Source organism: Syngnathus acus, chromosome 3, assembly GCF_901709675.1.
Source record: "Syngnathus acus chromosome 3, fSynAcu1.2, whole genome shotgun sequence".
NCBI lineage: Eukaryota > Metazoa > Chordata > Actinopteri > Syngnathiformes > Syngnathidae > Syngnathus > Syngnathus acus.
Genome location: NC_051089.1, coordinates 20,962,795 through 20,979,998, shown reverse-complemented (window position 1 = coordinate 20,979,998; position 17,204 = coordinate 20,962,795). Strand labels below are relative to the sequence as shown.

Below are 17,204 nucleotides of genomic sequence, written 5' to 3'. Positions count from 1 at the left end.
AGTGTCCCAGTGCTCACAATGCTTTGCGTGTGTAACTGGTTGTCTCAACCCGTGTTCCACATCCTAATCTTTTCTCCCTCAAGGTGTCAAACCAAGTAAGATAAAAAGATAAAAACCAACAAAATAACCGCCAGTAAATTAATATAATAGTCAATTGTTGTTGTTTCTTACTTTAACTAACTCAATCACTCTCTTATTCTCAAATGTAAAAACTTGTGTAGTCTTGACACAACCAATCGACTATTTCTTCTAAATTTAGCTTTGAAATGTTGTTATTTAATAATTTTGCTTCATCCAATTCCAGAAAGCAAGTTCTTTCCATCTCAAATTTTGTTTCATCAGGGCTAGGCATTAATGCAGTGTGGACCAGTTTCTGCCCACAAAAAAATTGCTTGCCTTTCTTTTCTTCTTATTTTCACAAAATTGCTTTTGTTTTGCGGTGCAAATCAGATAGACTACAGTCTAGCAAATTCTTTTGTGCACCTACATTAGCCAATTTTAACACATAACACTGACAGCACACAGACAACACAAAAACAACAGAGACACAGCTCACAAACAATACCAACAAACAACGCTGCGCCAACGTCATCCTCTGTTTTGACGTTTTGGTTATACTCCTTTTCTCATCAGTGCCTATTATCCTTCATGCAAATATTGTCACATCTTTCTTAAGCATCACCCTGCCTCAAATATTCAAACATTCTCTGAGAAACTCGCACTTTCCCTGCTTCGCCCGCAGCCATAGCACCCCTCGTGCGAGGGGGGGCGCAGCATCAATGTTGATTGGTCACAGGCTGGCCATTTCCTGCAACAACCATGATGCCGGCCCACCGCCCACACGAGCATAGCAAAGGCCCACGCGCACAGCCCCGCCCCGCGACAACGCGCGAGCGCAGGCACGCTTATCAGTCTCACCCTCTCAAAGGGCAGGCCAGCTTTGCTGTTGCGCCCTTTGTCATGTTCACATTCGACATCTTTCAATGTCTTCTACACAACATTTGTTGTCTCATTTGTCCACACCCTCAGCTACGGCCCTCAAGCGAGGCCGCGCTGATGTCGTTTCATCATCTTCCTGCCTATGCAACAACAAGCTCTCTTTGGATTTTTCTTCACTTCCCTTATTCTTCAATTTTTCTTTCATAGAACACACATCTCACTCACACACACACTCATATACACACCCACTCATGAGGATCCTCTGCGCGCACACGCACACACACCAACACAAAAGGATGACGCACAACATACGTATAAGACCACATAGATCCCACTAAGAACACCTTTGTGCTCGTCTTACTTGTCAGATTTATTCTTTATTTTACTTCTAGAAGCTATTTGTAATTCTTTTCCATTTATTTAGCCAATTTTAACTTCAGTGTTTCTTTATCTTACTTTATCCCTTTAACACAAATATCTCCTGTATATTTAAGCTAATTTCTCTTTAATTTTGGCAGCCAGGTTCCCACTTCATTACATGGAAACCTGATTTGATTTGGTTTTGGCCTAATCATAACTGTCTTTGTTAATTTGTGCAGTCACGTGCCATGTGACCGTTTTCTCCGCAATTCCAGCATTCTATTGGAGGTTGCACAACTCCTCTCCCTCGGCCTCTAAAGCCTCCTCTGTTAGACATTGCTCGCCCTCTCTGGCCTTTCTGTCCTCTGCCTGCATTTTGGTAAAAAGTGTCACTATCCTGGTCTACCAGAAAAGTGTCTTTTGTAGCTTTCATTCGTTTCATTTTTGTTGTCTATTACTACTTTTTCCGCATGGAGGGCATGATTTATGTCTATGATCTTAGTTTTGAATTTGTAGCATGTGTTTTCTCTTCCCGCTCTTGTACTTCTTCTAGTTCTCCCTCAAATTTATATTTTTTAACCCATTTATCGAAATCTTTCTTAAGTCGGTCGGGATCCTGCCTTTCAATTATTTTCCCAATCTTTGCATTTTAGTTCATGTCGGGGTAGGGACTTTCGCTTACTATCTAAATTTCCCATGGTTTATTTTTCTAAATTTTGGAGTTGGTAGTTTGAATGGCACCTACAGTGTCCTAAAACCAACTTTATTCACAGGACAGTGGTTAAAAGTTCGATGATGTGGTAAGTCTCCTTTCACCTCCCCGAAGGGAGCGGAGAGTTTTTGCCTCTGCACCCACACAAAGCCACTGTTTACAATCCTGTGTGTTTATATAGAGGAGCGCTCAAATGAGATCACTCTCAGTCAAACCGTACACAAGCATACCACGCGCGATTTTTAATAACAGAGGAGTCCGCACTCCTGCTGCGGAATTTAACTAACGTAAAAAGTTAGGGGGCTCCACACCGCCCCTGCGGAATTTAACTGTTTCTAATTGCACTTGATAGGGTCTAGAATTCTCAAGGTCTTTAAGTGACTTCTTGTCACTGCTCGTATTAAGTGACCTCTTGTCACAGCTCATTCATTCCTTTTTAGTAGAATTAATATTCCTACTCACGGTCTGCTGATTCTCCTCCTCGGAAGATCTCGTCAACCCTCCCGGTGTCCAGCCGGACTGATCGAGACAGTCCCGTCAAAGGGCTTTTGTTTACCTCGGCCGAGGATTTTCGCCTGCGTCGAAGAGTCCGCTGGAACCGCCAGGTGTGTCGAGACCCCGGAACGAGCCCCCAATTTCTGTTAGGTTTTTTCGCTGACCGAACAAATTCAAGAGAAGAGCAACAGCAAACAAACCACAAGTGAGACAGAATATTAAGTCTTTTCTCGCGAGGAGTGCAGTACAGATAGCTTCACAACAATCTCACTACACTAAATATCTGTATGCACTCCCGCTCTTTTTATTGGGATTTGCCCTACCCACAAATCGTGAGACAAAAGCCCCTAAAAGAGGAGGGGGAACGCATGTGGGCTTTGCCTCGTAAGGAAGAAATCACTAGGTGTTTACATACTGATAAGAACATGTGGGAAGAGGAATTTGAGTGGCCTGGATAGAGAAGAAAACCTTTGACCTCTAGTCAAAACATAGCAAGGGATGCTTTACGACATTGTGTAGAATGGGACAAGCTAGGTTATTTATTACTGGATACATACATTCCGACATAATCCTACGATTAAGATAGTTTGGAAAACCCTGACAATGATGGTCACTTGTAGGTTCATCTGAGGTGCAAGACAGCAATGAGGCATGTTGTTTAACAAAGTGGTCTTTGTTAGAAAGGAACTGTCTCGGTAGATGTCTTCTTTTTGCTGAGTTGTCAGCTGGTCCTGTCTGACCCAGCTGTAACCTCTCTCCTGACCCAGCCGTACCTTTTCTCTTCTGTGGTACATCATAAAAACAGCAAGGCCAAACAGCAAGCATATATTGCAGTAATACTGCGGTGAAGCATTGATTAGAGAACGCATGATAACATATATATATACATTTTTCTAACAACAATATTAATTGCAATACGTTTACACTCGTGGGGTCGCATAGAACATAGAGATGATTAAAGAGCGTTTTTGAATTGACCTTCCCTTTAATAAAGCTTCAGTCATTATTTAGAAACTGCATTTTGTATTGAGTTCATTTTCAGTTACCGTAATTTTCGGACTATAAGTCGCACCGGAGTATAAGTCGCACCAGCCATAAAATGCCCAAAAAAGTGAAAAAAAACATATATAAGTCGCTCCGGAGTATAAGTCGCATTTTGGGGGGCAATTTATTCGACAAACTCCAACACCAAGAACAGTCATGAACGAGCAACAACAGGCTAAACGATAGCTATGCTAACGTGACATAAACACAAACTAAGAGCTGAGAACGGCCCTGACGTAAAATTCAGAGTTATTAAAAAAACTATTACATAAATAACACGTTAATAAAACCATCTGCGTCACTCCAATTCATTAAATCCATCAATCGTCCTTTGTCAACAATGCGTGCGCGCCGCTGACGGCTCTTGCACTTAAAAATATTCCACAGGCCCATATAACGATATATAAATTATATATCAAATAACTATTATATAAGCAATAATGTTATCAAACCATCTGTGCACTCTAAATCATTAAATCCATCGATCAAATTCCTCGTCCTTTGTCAACATCGCCGCGCGTGCGCCCTGACGTCAGCCTCGTCGTTATTCCACAGATCTACTATATAACTATATTGTAGCGTTAACAAAGTTCAAGGAAAGACGTGGGTTTGGTAAACGGCTCTTTATTTAACAAAACAAACTTACAGGCGTGTGGCGGCGTGGACGTCCAGCCACGGAAGGGGACGAGAGCTCCATACGATAGGACCGGGCGTGCGTAGAAGCCATGACCGAGCCCCATCCACCGTCCTCGGACAGCCACCCGGCTGAGCGCCGGCCCTCGACTTCCATCCACGGAGCTGAAAGACAGCTCGGTAGAGTAGGCCCAGGCGTGCGTAAAAGCATTGTCCGAGCCCCATCCACCGTCCCTGGACAGCCACCCGGCCGAGCGCCGGCGCCCGACTTCAATCCACGAAAGTGAAAGTAAGCTGGACGAGTGACGCGCGACAGCAGCGAGCGCGACAGCAGCGCGACGCGACGTCGCCGTCGCGCGTCAGCAGCGCGACGGTTGTTTACATAAAGGACAAAGATCGACTCGTCCAGCGGATCGATGGATTTAATGATTTAGAGTGCACAGATGGTTTGATAACATTATTGCTTATATAATAGTTATTTGATATATAATTTATATATCGTTATATGGGCCTGTGGAATATTTTTAAGTGCAAAAGCCGTCAGCGGCGCGCACGCATTGTTGACAAAGGACGATTGATGGATTTAATGAATTGGAGTGACGCAGATGGTTTCGCGCTGCTGTCGTCACTTGAAATTCAAATTACAGTAATCCCTTGCTACATTGCGGTTCGTTTAAATAAATTCCAAGATGGCGGCGCCCCAGTTGGCCGCGGCCGCTACGCGTCTCAGCAATCTACGGGGATATTCACAAAATATGTCGCCTAGGACACTACAAACAACACAAAGTTTAGTTTATCCATCCAGTAGAGTAGTGTACGATCGCCAGCGCCTGCTGGAGGTACGGTCATCGAGTGTTTTCGGACTCGTAGCCACAACGACCCTAGTCTGTTTGCGTAGCCTCGGAGTGCTTAGGGCGCTAGCCCCAGGAGCTCACGACGCAGCGGGCTCGCCGGGCAACACACGCCGGAGGAGGAGTAAGCGTAGGCGGTGTGACCGGCGGCGAAAGCGCGGCTGTCGAGGTGGGCTAACGGCTAAGCTGAGAGCTAACCCCTACAAACCGCCGCTTCCATCCATCTTCCTCTCCAACGTCCGCTCACTGGATAATAAAATGGACCATCTAAAACTGGAACTCTCTTCAAAGAGGGAAGTTAGGAACTGCTGCGCTCTCATCCTGACGGAGACATGGCTGAACTCATCAATGCCGGACAACGCCGTTAGCCTGGAGGGGCTCGCTACATTCCGCGCCGACAGAAACAGCGAGCTAAGCGGTAAATCCCGAGGAGGTGGGCTGTGTGTCTACATCAACAACAACTGGTGCAAAAATGCTAGATCTGTCGCCAGCTTCTGCTCTTCGGACATCGAGCTTTTGACTGTTAACTGCAGACCCTTCTACCTGCCCAGAGAGTTTACTGTTGTTAGCATCACGGCTGTGTACGTGCCTCCTAGCGCTAACACTAAAGAGGCCATGAGGGTTCTCTATCGGACGATCAGTGAGCTGCAATCCACGCACACAGAGGGGGTTTTCATCATTGCTGGGGACTTCAACCAGGCTAGCATGAAGACTATTCTCCCTCATTTTTACCAACACGTGGATTTTCCAACTCGGGGAGAGAACACTCTGGACTTGGTTTACACCAATATAAAGGATGCATTCAGAGCAGCCCCCCGCCCCCACCTCGGCTCTTCAGACCACCTATCTGTTATGCTAACCCCTGCATACAGGCCCCTGCTGATCAGAGCAAAACCCACAGTGAAGCAGGTGAGGGTGTGGTCTGAGGGGGCCATGGAGGCACTCCAGGACTGCTTTGAGTGCTCTGACTGGGACATGTTCAAATCAGCAGCAACATATGACAATCAGATCAACATTGATGAGTACGCCATGACTGTGTCAGCCTACATCAACAAATGCTCCGAGGACGTCAGCACCACTAAGAACATCATCACCCGAGCCAACCAACGACCCTGGATGACTGAGGATGTACGTCATATGCTACGAGCACGGAACTCAGCCTTCAAGTCTGGCGACAAGGAGGCACTGAGGACAGCGAGAGCCAACTTGAACCGTGCCATCAGGCTAGCGAAGCGAAGCCACAGTCGGAAAATTCAGGATTTTTTCCACGACGCCAATAACACCAGGAGTATGTGGCAAGGCATACGGGCGATCACGGACTACAACTCACCCTCCCCCCCGGTGGGTGAGGTTGATGCTGACTTCCTAAATGGTCTAAATAACTTCTTTGGGCGTTTTGAGGCACTAAACAGCACTCCGGCAGTTAAAACTGTTCCCCACCAGGAAGAGGAGGTCCTCTGCCTTGACTCAGCCGACGTGTGGAAGACTCTGAGAAGAGTCAACCCACGTAAGGCCCCAGGCCCCGACAACATACCTGGGCGGGTGTTCAAGGAATGTGCAGGCCAGCTGGCTGGTGTCATCACAGACATTTTTAACATCTCGCTGGACCAAGCCAAAGTGCCAGTGTGCTTCAAGGCTGCCTCCATCATTCCGGTGCCGAAGAAACCTCAAATCACCTCATGGAATGACTACAGACCTGTGGCACTGACTCCCATCATGATGAAGTGCTTCGAAAGGCTGCTCAAAGATCACATCGTCTCCAGACTCCCCCCAACATTCGATCCGTTCCAGTTTGCCTACCGGCAGAACCGCTCCACTGAGGATGCCATCTCCTCCGTTCTTCACCTGAGCCTGGCTCACCTGGAGGAGAGGAACACCCACGTGCGGTTGCTGTTCCTGGACTTCAGCTCAGCGTTTAACACCATCATTCCACAACATCTGGTGGAAAAACTGGAACACCTGGGCTTCAGCACCCCCCTTCGGAACTGGCTGCTAGACTTCCTCACCAACAGACCTCAGTCAGTCCGGGTCGGACAGAACACCTCCGATGTCATCACCCTCAGCACAGGCTCCCCTCAGGGCTGCGTCCTGAGCCCCCTGCTGTTCACCCTGATGACACACGACTGCGCCCCCAGGTTCACCACCAATCACATCGTGAAGTTTGCAGACGACACAACGGTGGTGGGCCTCATCAGGGACAACAACGACCTGGACTACAGAGAGGAGGTGGAGCAGTTGGTGGGCTGGTGCAGAGAAAATAGCCTGATCCTGAATGTGGAGAAGACGAAGGAGATCATCGTCGACTTCAGGAAGAACCAGCCTCACCACGCTCCACTGATCATCAACAGCTCAGCTGTGGAGGTGGTCAGCAGCACTAAATTCCTGGGAGTCCACATCACAGACGACCTCACCTGGACTGTGAACACCACAACACTGGTCAAGAGGGCACAGAAGCGCTTGTACTTCCTGCGGAGGATGAGGAGAGCCCACCTGCCCCCACCCATCATGAGACGTTCTACCGAAGCACCATAGAGAGCATTCTGACAAGCTGTCTCTCGGTGTGGTGTGGAGGTTGCAGCGCCTCCGATTGGAAGAACCTGAGGAGAGTGGTGAGGACAGCAGAGAGGATCATCGGGGCTCCTCTTCCCTCCATTCAGGACTTGTCATCCCAGCGCTGCGTGTCCCGAGCCCGAAATATTATCAGTGACCCATCACACCCCCACCATGGACTGTTCTCCCTGCTGCCCTCTGGGAAGAGGTTTCGCAGCATCCGCTGCAGGTCCACCAGGTTCTGCAATAGTTTTTTCCCTGCTGTCGTCAGACTGTTGAACATTCAAACGTAGCACTCCTCTGCACACTTGTAAATACTGTTTTTGTCTCCTGCACTGTTCACATACTTTATCACTGCTGCACCTTGTACTTTATAATTATCTTATTTCATATTTTTATATAGAATGTCACTTTTTTTTTTTTTTTTAACCAGCCGAAATACCTCTACATTGCTGAAAGCCGTATGCAACGAAATTTCGTTTTGTACACACCTAGTGTTGACAAAATGACAATAAAGTTCTGTCTAAGTCTAAGTCTGTCTAAGTCTAAGTCTAAGTTTATCGCGGTTTCATTTTTTTTTTTTGAATTTTTTGAAAAAAAACAAAACACATAAGTCGCTCCTGAGTATAAGTCGCCCCCCCACCCAAACTGAAAAAAACCGCGACTTATAGTCCGAAAATTACGGTAATCAATCTTCAGTCATCATATAGAAACTGCATTTTGTATTTAGTTCATTTTCTTTGTGAGATATTGGCTTGATGATTTGAAACGTTTATGCAAAGACACTCAGGTAGTCGCCAAACACTTTCCACAACTCTGTACATGTAGACTAATTTCTAATAGTTTTATTCACTGATATGCTAATGACCTTTTCTTGTTTAAATCATCAGTCATTGACAATGTTTGCCGTATGGTCAAGCAACCCGGGAAAATAATGGTTCTTAAAAAAAAAAAAATCCCAAATGAATGACATTCTTGATGAATGTGTGTAAACTTCAGCGTGCGCCTATACTTTATCTCTATATACCTTATAGACTGTGTAGATATCAAGCAGACAAATTGCTGTCTGTATTTCCTTCTAAAACTTAATAATTCTCTTTCTTTCTTATTTCTTCCTAAAAATTAAAGATGGTTTGCGGACTGTGGTGGAGGAGCTGGAGGTAGAGAGAAATCAATTACAAGAGCAGATACTGAGCCTGGAAGAGCGTTGTCAAGGTCTTGAAGATCGTCTACAGCTGCAGGCACGCTTTGAGACCTTACAGGTAACCTCATCCCTTAACCACACGTGACTACAAATTATGATAAAGGTTTCAGGAAAGGTCAAGCCATATCCCGCCATAACAGCACAACATACGCTAACAAAATTCATTTACCCACTGATGTGTAAATGCTGAGTCATTTCCATGTCCCTGTCCCTGAGGACTTGGATATTGTAATAAACTCTTCTAACACAGATGATGTTTGATATACATGAAGATGAGCAGCCAAATTGGGTCCCTCAGGTTTGTTTGGTCTCTCATGAATGTATGCGCTGGAGAGCATCTCTGGCGGTGACTACTAATAGTGTGCTGTGCGTGTTTAACCATGAACATTACATTATTATGTTTTGTGAACAATGTTGATTAAAAAAAAGTCCAATATTCCATCTCAGAATCACTGGGTGACTTTCTGTTGAACATGAGAAATTAATAGGGAAAATACAGTAAGAGAAAGAAAGGGAAAGAGAAAGAAAAGACAGAGGTCTGGCCAAAGGAACTAATCCACATCGCAGTAGGCGACATACAAATACAGACTTCTTCAATGGTATATGTACAGTATGCACTCCAGATTTACATACTGTATTGTAATAGTAGCAACTACTATCATAGAGTAACAGTCGGACTTTGAGCATAGAAGTGTACTGAAAGTGTGTGTAGGTTACACTTATGCCGATGTCAGGTGACACAAATGCCTGATAAATGAGCGTATGAATGTAGTGAGTCGTGGCCGATTTTGAGTTGTCTTGACATGTCGTAGCCCGTGTAGTGTGAAATAAACGACTATGACGGCGAAAGTTTGGCATGTCAAAATTTGTATTCATCTTGCGGCATAATGTGACATGTTCTACGACATTCTTCAATTGGTTTTTAGGCAGTGACCAATAAGACACTCAGCCGCGCACAAACAAACTAAATGGCATGAAAAGGAATGGACTGAATTTTGTAAGATGCCCGCGACGATTGGGCGCGATCTGGTCGGTGACTGACTTAAAGTGCGACATGACGCTGCTTCAAGACACTGAACAATATTCATCTTGTAGTCAGCATGACCGTTGTGAACTACAAAATAGTCATGTAGTTTGAGAAAGCCATTACTTGCACATACCGATATCTTAGTTCTTTGACTCTGGCAGAGTTGCTCTCAAAAAGGGAGTCTGTACATTTGTTTCATGCTGATGCTGTTGCGTTGGAGGACATGGTCAATTAGTTGATAAAGACACATTGTTGATTCAATCAGAGTTGACATTGTCTTCAAGAACTCTGCTGGATTTTATGGAGTCGGATGACATTATTCTGAAGGACCATATGAACAATCAATCTTGTGGTTGAGAGAAAATGGCTCCCCTTTCACGTTTATTTGGTCGTCTTTCAGTGGGAAAATGCACTTAGCGTATAAAGCCTGTAAATAGACCTTACAGTAGCCTATAGTATTCTGTATGTTAGAGTAAATTTTGTACAACAAGACACAATTACCGTATTTTTCGGACTAAAAGTTGCTCGGAGTACAAGTCGCATCAGCCATAAAATGCACCATAAAGGGGAGAAAAAACATATATAAGTCGCACTGGAGTTTAAGTCGCATTTTGGGGAAAATTTATTTGACAAAATCCAACACCAAGAACAGACATGAACCAGCAACAACAGGCTAGACGATACGGTATGCTAACGTGACATAAACACAAACGAGGAGCTGAGAACAGGCCTGACATAACATTAACAGTTATTCAAATAACTATAACATAAATAACACGTTTATCAAACCATCTGTGTCACTCCAAATCATTAAATCCATCGATCGTATTCTTCGTCCTTTCTTGTGCTGCTGACGTCGGAGTCGTCGTCGTTGTCAGTTGCAGTTCAAATTATTCCATACAACGATATAACGATATATAAACTATATATCAAATAACAATAATATAAACAACAATTTTATTGAACCATCCGTGTCACTCCAAATCATTAAATCCATCGGAATTTTCATCTTCTGTCATTTAAAAAACAAACAAAAAAAAACACAGATGTTGACTCCGGAACTACGTGCGCCGCTGACGTCAGACTAGATATATCAAATAAATGTAATATAAACAATTTTATCGAACCATCCGTGTCACTCCAAATTATTAAATCCATCGGAATCTTTGTATTGTCACTTAAAAAAAAAAAAAAAAAAAAAAAAAAAAAAAAACACAGCTGTTGACTCCGGAACTACGTGCGCCGCTGACGTCAGGCTAGATATATCAAATAAATGTAATATAAACAGCAATTTTAACGAACCAACCATGTCACTCCAAATCATTAAATCCATTGGAATATTCATCCGATGTGTCATTTAAAAAAAAAAAAAAAGAAAAAGCTGTTGACTCCGGAACTACGTGCGCCGCTGACGTCAGCCTCGTCGTCAGCCTCGTCGTCAGCCTCGTCGTCAGCCTCGTCGTCAGCCTCGTCGTCAGCCTCGTCGTCTGCCTCGTCGTCTGCCTCGTCGTCAGTTGCGGCTCCAATTATTCCAGAGATCTACGTATATAACTATATTGTAGCGTTACCAAAGTACCAGGCAAGACGTGGGTTTGGTAACCGGCACTTTATTTCACAAAACAAGAGCTCAACATATGAGCCAACACACAATGCTATAAGCAAGCGCCCTGGATCGTTCTTCCCGTCTCCCCCCCACCTGCTGCCTTCACGGCCTTGTTAGACAATCGGAAACTAATGAAGTCTAACAACATAGACGTTGCTACTCTAAATAAACGATATATCAAATAACTATAACACAAATAACAAGTTTATCGAAGCATCTGTGTCACTCCAAATCATTCAATATCCTCACTCCGGAAGTCAGTGAATGGAACTCATTGTCAGTGAGGCTCCAATTATTCCACAGCCATAGTGGGCCCTCATGCGTTTTAAAGTGAAAATAACATGTGAAGTGATCAACTATACTACCGTAATTTTCGGACTATAAGTCGCGTTTTTTTTCATAGTTTGGGTGAGGGGGCGACTTATACTCAGGAGCGACTTATATATGTTTTTTTTCACAAATTTTTATTTGATCATTAACACATCACTTACTTACAAGTATAGTTGACCACTTCACATGTTATTTTTAGTATAGTTGATCACTTCACATGCTTTGATATCTTTATCTTGAACATATTCAAAATGTCAGGTTTAAATCGCTGACTGAACAACTATTAAGAGAAGAGCATCAGCAAACAAACCACAAGTGAGACAGAATATCAAGTCTTTTCTCGCGAGGAGTGCAGTACAGATAGTTTACAACAATCTCACAACACTAAATATCTGTGTACACTCCCGCTCTTTTTATTTGGATTTGCCCTACCCACAATTGTGAGGCAAAAGCCCCTAAAGGAAGGGGGGAGCACGTGGGCTTTGCCTCGTAAGCAAAATAATAAGAACGTGAGAAAAAGGAGTTTGAGTTGAGAAGAGAAGAGAAAGTCCTTGAGCTCTAGCAAGGGAGGTTTTACGACCTTGAGTAGGATGAGACAAGCTAGGTTATTAATTACTGGATACGCACAAACATAATCTAACGATCAAGATAGCTTGGAAAACCCAGACTTTGATGGTCACTTGTAGGTTCATCTGAAGTGCAAGACAGCAATGAGGCATGTTGTCTAACAAAGCGGTCTTTGTTAAGAAGGAACTGTCTCGGTAGATGTCTTCTTTTTGCTGAGTTATCAGCTGCGTCCTGTCTGACCTCTCTCCTGGCCCAGCCGTACCTTTTCTCTTCTGTGGTACATCATAAAAACAGCAAGGCCAAACAGCAAGCATATATTGCAGTAATATTGCGGTAAAGCATTGATTAGAGAACGCATGATAACATATATATACATTTTTCTAACAATTCCCCCCTGAGTATCATAAGTTCTCAGAGACCATCTTATCACCGAAAACCGGCCACTTCAAAAAGATTTTCAGCCGTAGGATCACAAGTATGAGCACAAATAAGTTTACACCAAGAAAGGATAAACGTTGCGATATTATCATTCGGAAACACCCAGATCTGGGAAGAAGTCTGTAGACCCAAGTGCAAAAATTCCATCATCATCATCGTTATCATCAACATGCTGGCGTTCAGACATTAGAGGCATACCCCGGCCATCTTGTCTTCCATGGGCGATATTGCTGTAGTGATGAGACGATTAAACAGAGCACGGAGACATGGAATACAACAACAACCACACAAGGTGAGTATAGCAGTAATTGAGGACACAAGGGCTTTATACTTCCCAAAAGCAGTCATCCACTTGTTGTGCTCTTTCATCCTCGTTTTGAGGGATTGCAAGCTTGCAATCGCCTTCGTCAGGCTCCCATCAGGGGCGGTGTCATTCTGGATGAAGGTGCAGCATTGTTCCCTGAACATTGCGTAGACCCTTCCTTTCTCAGACAACAACATAACAAGAGCATTGCGGTTCTGGATTGACATTAGGGAAGGCGTGGCTAGCTGTTCGTGCACTGCCTCAAGTCCCGCTTGTGTCCTTTGCCCAATTTCTGCATGTTGCAATGGTTGTAATGTATCATGTCGACGTTCTTGTTCATCGTACACCACCAGCAAATGGAAGACTCCCATCCTGCTACAATTTGGTCAATTAATTCTTATTAATCAGGAACTCCTCTGGGGACTCTGATTGCATCAATTTCAGTCAGATCATTGTCGCCTATCAAATTTAAAGACATTTTGTTTGTTTGTTTTTCCAGCTTTTTCCCAGATCTTGGCATGTTGATACATATACAATTTAGCTTGACTACATTCTCTGAAAGCAATGGCTTCTTTTTTCTTTTTTCAATGGATATTACTATATAGAATGCTCTGTCACACATTTCACAATCAGTAGATGTGACAGATTTCACACAATCTTTGGTCAATGGCAACGATACAACATAAAGAATCGGTTGCAAATCCATACATATGACATATTCAATTTTTGCTTCTTGTCTTTACAGCTTGTTTTGCCATTAGCAATCAATTGTTTCGTTTTTCAGTAACTCTTATAGTTACCTGAAACAAAATATCCACATTAATTTTAGATATAATCATCCCATTCTTTAACATCTACAGTGGTTGTTGACAAAGTACACATATAAACATCATATTTTCATTGCAGTCCAGATCCGACACAGCAGATCATCCTGCAAAGGTCAAATTGATCTTTTAAACAACATTGTTTCCTTTTTTCTTTTTTATTTCTACCAAATTTTAATCATCCTTAGTTTCCCACTTGGTTCCAAAACATGGTAATCTATATTGTCGCCCAAACAATTTTATACGGGGTTAAACCCACAGTAATTGTAATATTTATGAACAGTTTGACCGGGTCTAAACATTTTGTCCATGATCTTCCAGTTTTTTCCATGCACATTTTCACACTTTATGTCCTGTCATGAGAATTAATTTCTGAAATCTCATATCTCGGCATTATTTCTTTACATAACGTTTTTTGCCACTGTGAAGGCATTCAGTGTTTTTGTTGAAGCCAATTCAAACCATTTTGAGAATGCATCTATTATGACCAGGCATTATAACCCTGTGGATTGTGTTTAGCACATGTTAAACTCTACATAAATTTTGTTTTATAAATGTTTTGAATATGAATCAATTCATATGTTGTATAAAGCTGACTGAACTGCCCCATTATCCCCCCTCTTGAGCCATGCGACACACAACCATGGCTCAATATTGCTGCCCACTTGTATAGGTTTTTTGTAGGATAGGTCAGTCTTCTGGTCATTTATAGATACCATTCTCCACTCTTGCCCCTCTTCTCGTCCATAATCGAATTTCAGTCTATGGACTTTGTCGCTGCACATTTTTAAAAACGTTTCAGTAATTTAATCTGCTTCTTGTGTGTACAAAATTTGAAGCGTCTTTTGCACTACAGCTATGCGGTTCCGTCCGCAAGCTTGTTACCTCTTGGCACCTTATCAGTCACATGTGTGCCCTGCACACGTGCATATAGCTATTTTTCGTGGCAATTGGACTGCTTCCACAACTAGCTTAGTTGTAGTTTCTTGTAGTTTCTTGTAGTTTCTTTTCAATCATTCTCTCATCGTTTATCACAAGAATCTTAGCAATTTGAATGAAAATCAAAATGTATGTTTTATTTTACTCAATTGTATGATTTAGAGCATCCATATGTAGTAAAGTGTTGTATTACTACATATGATTTCATCTTCATTTAATTTGACACACCTTTCAAAATGCTTCTCAGTGTCCCAGTGTCACACATGCTTTGCGTGTGTAACTGGTTGTCTCAACCCGTGTTCCACATCCTAATCTTTTCTCCCTCAAGGTGTCAAACCAATCAAGATAAAAAGATAAAAACCAACAAAATAACCGCCAGTAAATTAATATAATAGTCAATTGTTGTTGTTTCTTAACTTTAACTAACTCAATCACTCTCTTATTCTCAAATGTAAAAACTTGTGTAGTCTTGACACAACCAATCGACTATTTCTTCTAAATTTAGCTTTGAAATGTTGTTATTTAATAATTTTGCTTCATCCAATTCCAGAAAGCAAGTTCTTTCCATCTCTCAAATTTTGTTTCATCAGGGCTAGGCATTAATGCAGTGTGGACCAGTTTCTGCCCACCAAAAAATTGCTTGCCTTTCTTTTCTTCTTATTTTCACAAAATTGCTTTTGTTTTGCGGTGCAAATCAGATAGACTACAGTCTAGCAAATTCTGTTGTGCACCTACATTAGCCAATTTTAACACAACACTGACAGCACACAGACAACACAAAAACTTACAGCAGAGAGACAGCTCACAAACAATACCAACAAACAACGCTGCGCAAACGTCATCCTCTATTTTGACGTTTTGATTACACTTTTTTTTCTCATCAGCGCCTGTTATCCTTCATGCAAATATTGTCACATCTTCCTTAAGCATCACCCTGTTTCAAATATTCAAACATTCTCTGAGAAACTCACACTTTCCCTGCTTCGCCCGCAGCCATAGCACCCCTCGTGCGAGGGGGGGGCGCAGCATCAATGTTGATTGGTCACAGGCTGGCCATTTCCTGCAACAACCATGATGCCGGCCCACCGCCCACACGAGCATAGCAAAGGCCCAAGCGCACAGCCCCGCCCCGCGACTACGCGCGAACGCAGGCACGCTTATCAGTCTCACCTTCTCAAAGGGCAGGCCAACTTTGCTGTTGCCCCCTTCATCATGTTCACATTCGACATCTTTCACTGTCTTCTACACAACATTTGCTGTCTCTTATTCTCATCCTATCAAACCACCGTTCTAGTCACTTTCTGCCACACACGTCTTATTTTCTCTACTTCCACACACTGCTCATCTTAGTTTCTCCAACCAACTTAAACACATCATCGTCTACTTCTCAATTTCCCTATTATCGCTCAACAGCCTCCTGAACATTCTCCATTACTGATTTCTTCCATAGGACCCACATCGCACTCACACTCATACACACAACATTCATGAGGATCCTCTGCGCGCACACGCACACACACCAACACAAAAGGATGACGCACAACATACGTATAAGACCACATAGATCCCACTAAGAACAACTTTTTGCTCGTCTTACTTGTCAGATTTATTCTTCATTTTACTTTTAGAAGCTATTTGTAATTCTTTTCCATTTATTTAGCCAATTTTAACTTCAGTGTTTCTTTATCTTACTTTATCCTTTTAACACAAATATCTCCTGTATATTTAAGCTAATTTCTCTTTAATTTTGGCAGCCAGGTTCCCACTTCATTACATGGAAACCTGATTTGATTTGGTTTTGGCCTAGCCATAACTGTCTTTGTTAATTTGTGCAGTCACGTGCCATGTGACCGTTTTCTCCGCAATTCCAGCATTCTATTGGAGGTTGCACAACTCCTCTTCCTCGGCCTCTAAAGCCTCCTCTGTTAGACATTGCTCGCCCTCTCTGGCCTTTCTGTCCTCTGCCTGCATTTTGGTAAAAAGTGTCACTATCCTGGTCTACCAGAAAAGTGTCTTTTGTAGTTTTCATTCGTTTTCGTTTTTGTTTGTCTATTACTTTTTCCGCATGGAGGGCATGATTTATGTATTCCTCCAAAGTTCCGGTGTTCATGCCTATATAATGTTTGATCACCCAGCCTTGTATTGCTGGTCTGGACCCTGCGTGGATGGCATTTTTTAATTGCTGTTGATAAGCACCTTGAGGCGCATTATCTTCCACCAGTCCACTGTGTGTTTTAAAAACTTTTGTCATGCGCACTCGATACTCATCAAAGGTTTCATTATCATTTTGCTTTGTTCTCCCTATTTCTGTATAATTTGCTCTGATTTCCTTTGACCAATCCATTTCTAGCGGGCTTTTCTGCCTAGTGGCTCTGTCCATCAAC

The 17,204-nt window shown here is 43.0% G+C and overlaps 1 protein-coding gene across 5 annotated transcripts in view; it reads left to right on the top strand.

The window, feature by feature from the left end:
* Positions 1 to 8,275: 8,275 nt before the first annotated feature.
* LOC119120426 (golgin subfamily B member 1-like) overlaps positions 8,276 to 17,204 on the top strand; it is a 47,828-nt gene continuing 38,899 nt past the window's right edge. For 2 of the 5 annotated variants that reach the window (XM_037247305.1, XM_037247304.1), the window contains exon 1: positions 8,280 to 8,846. The gene's annotated coding sequence lies outside the window, so the exon portion shown is untranslated. Of the gene's footprint in view, positions 8,847 to 17,204 lie in introns of all 5 variants that reach the window. The other 3 variants (XM_037247306.1, XR_005097510.1, XM_037247307.1) reach the window with 3 other exon arrangements.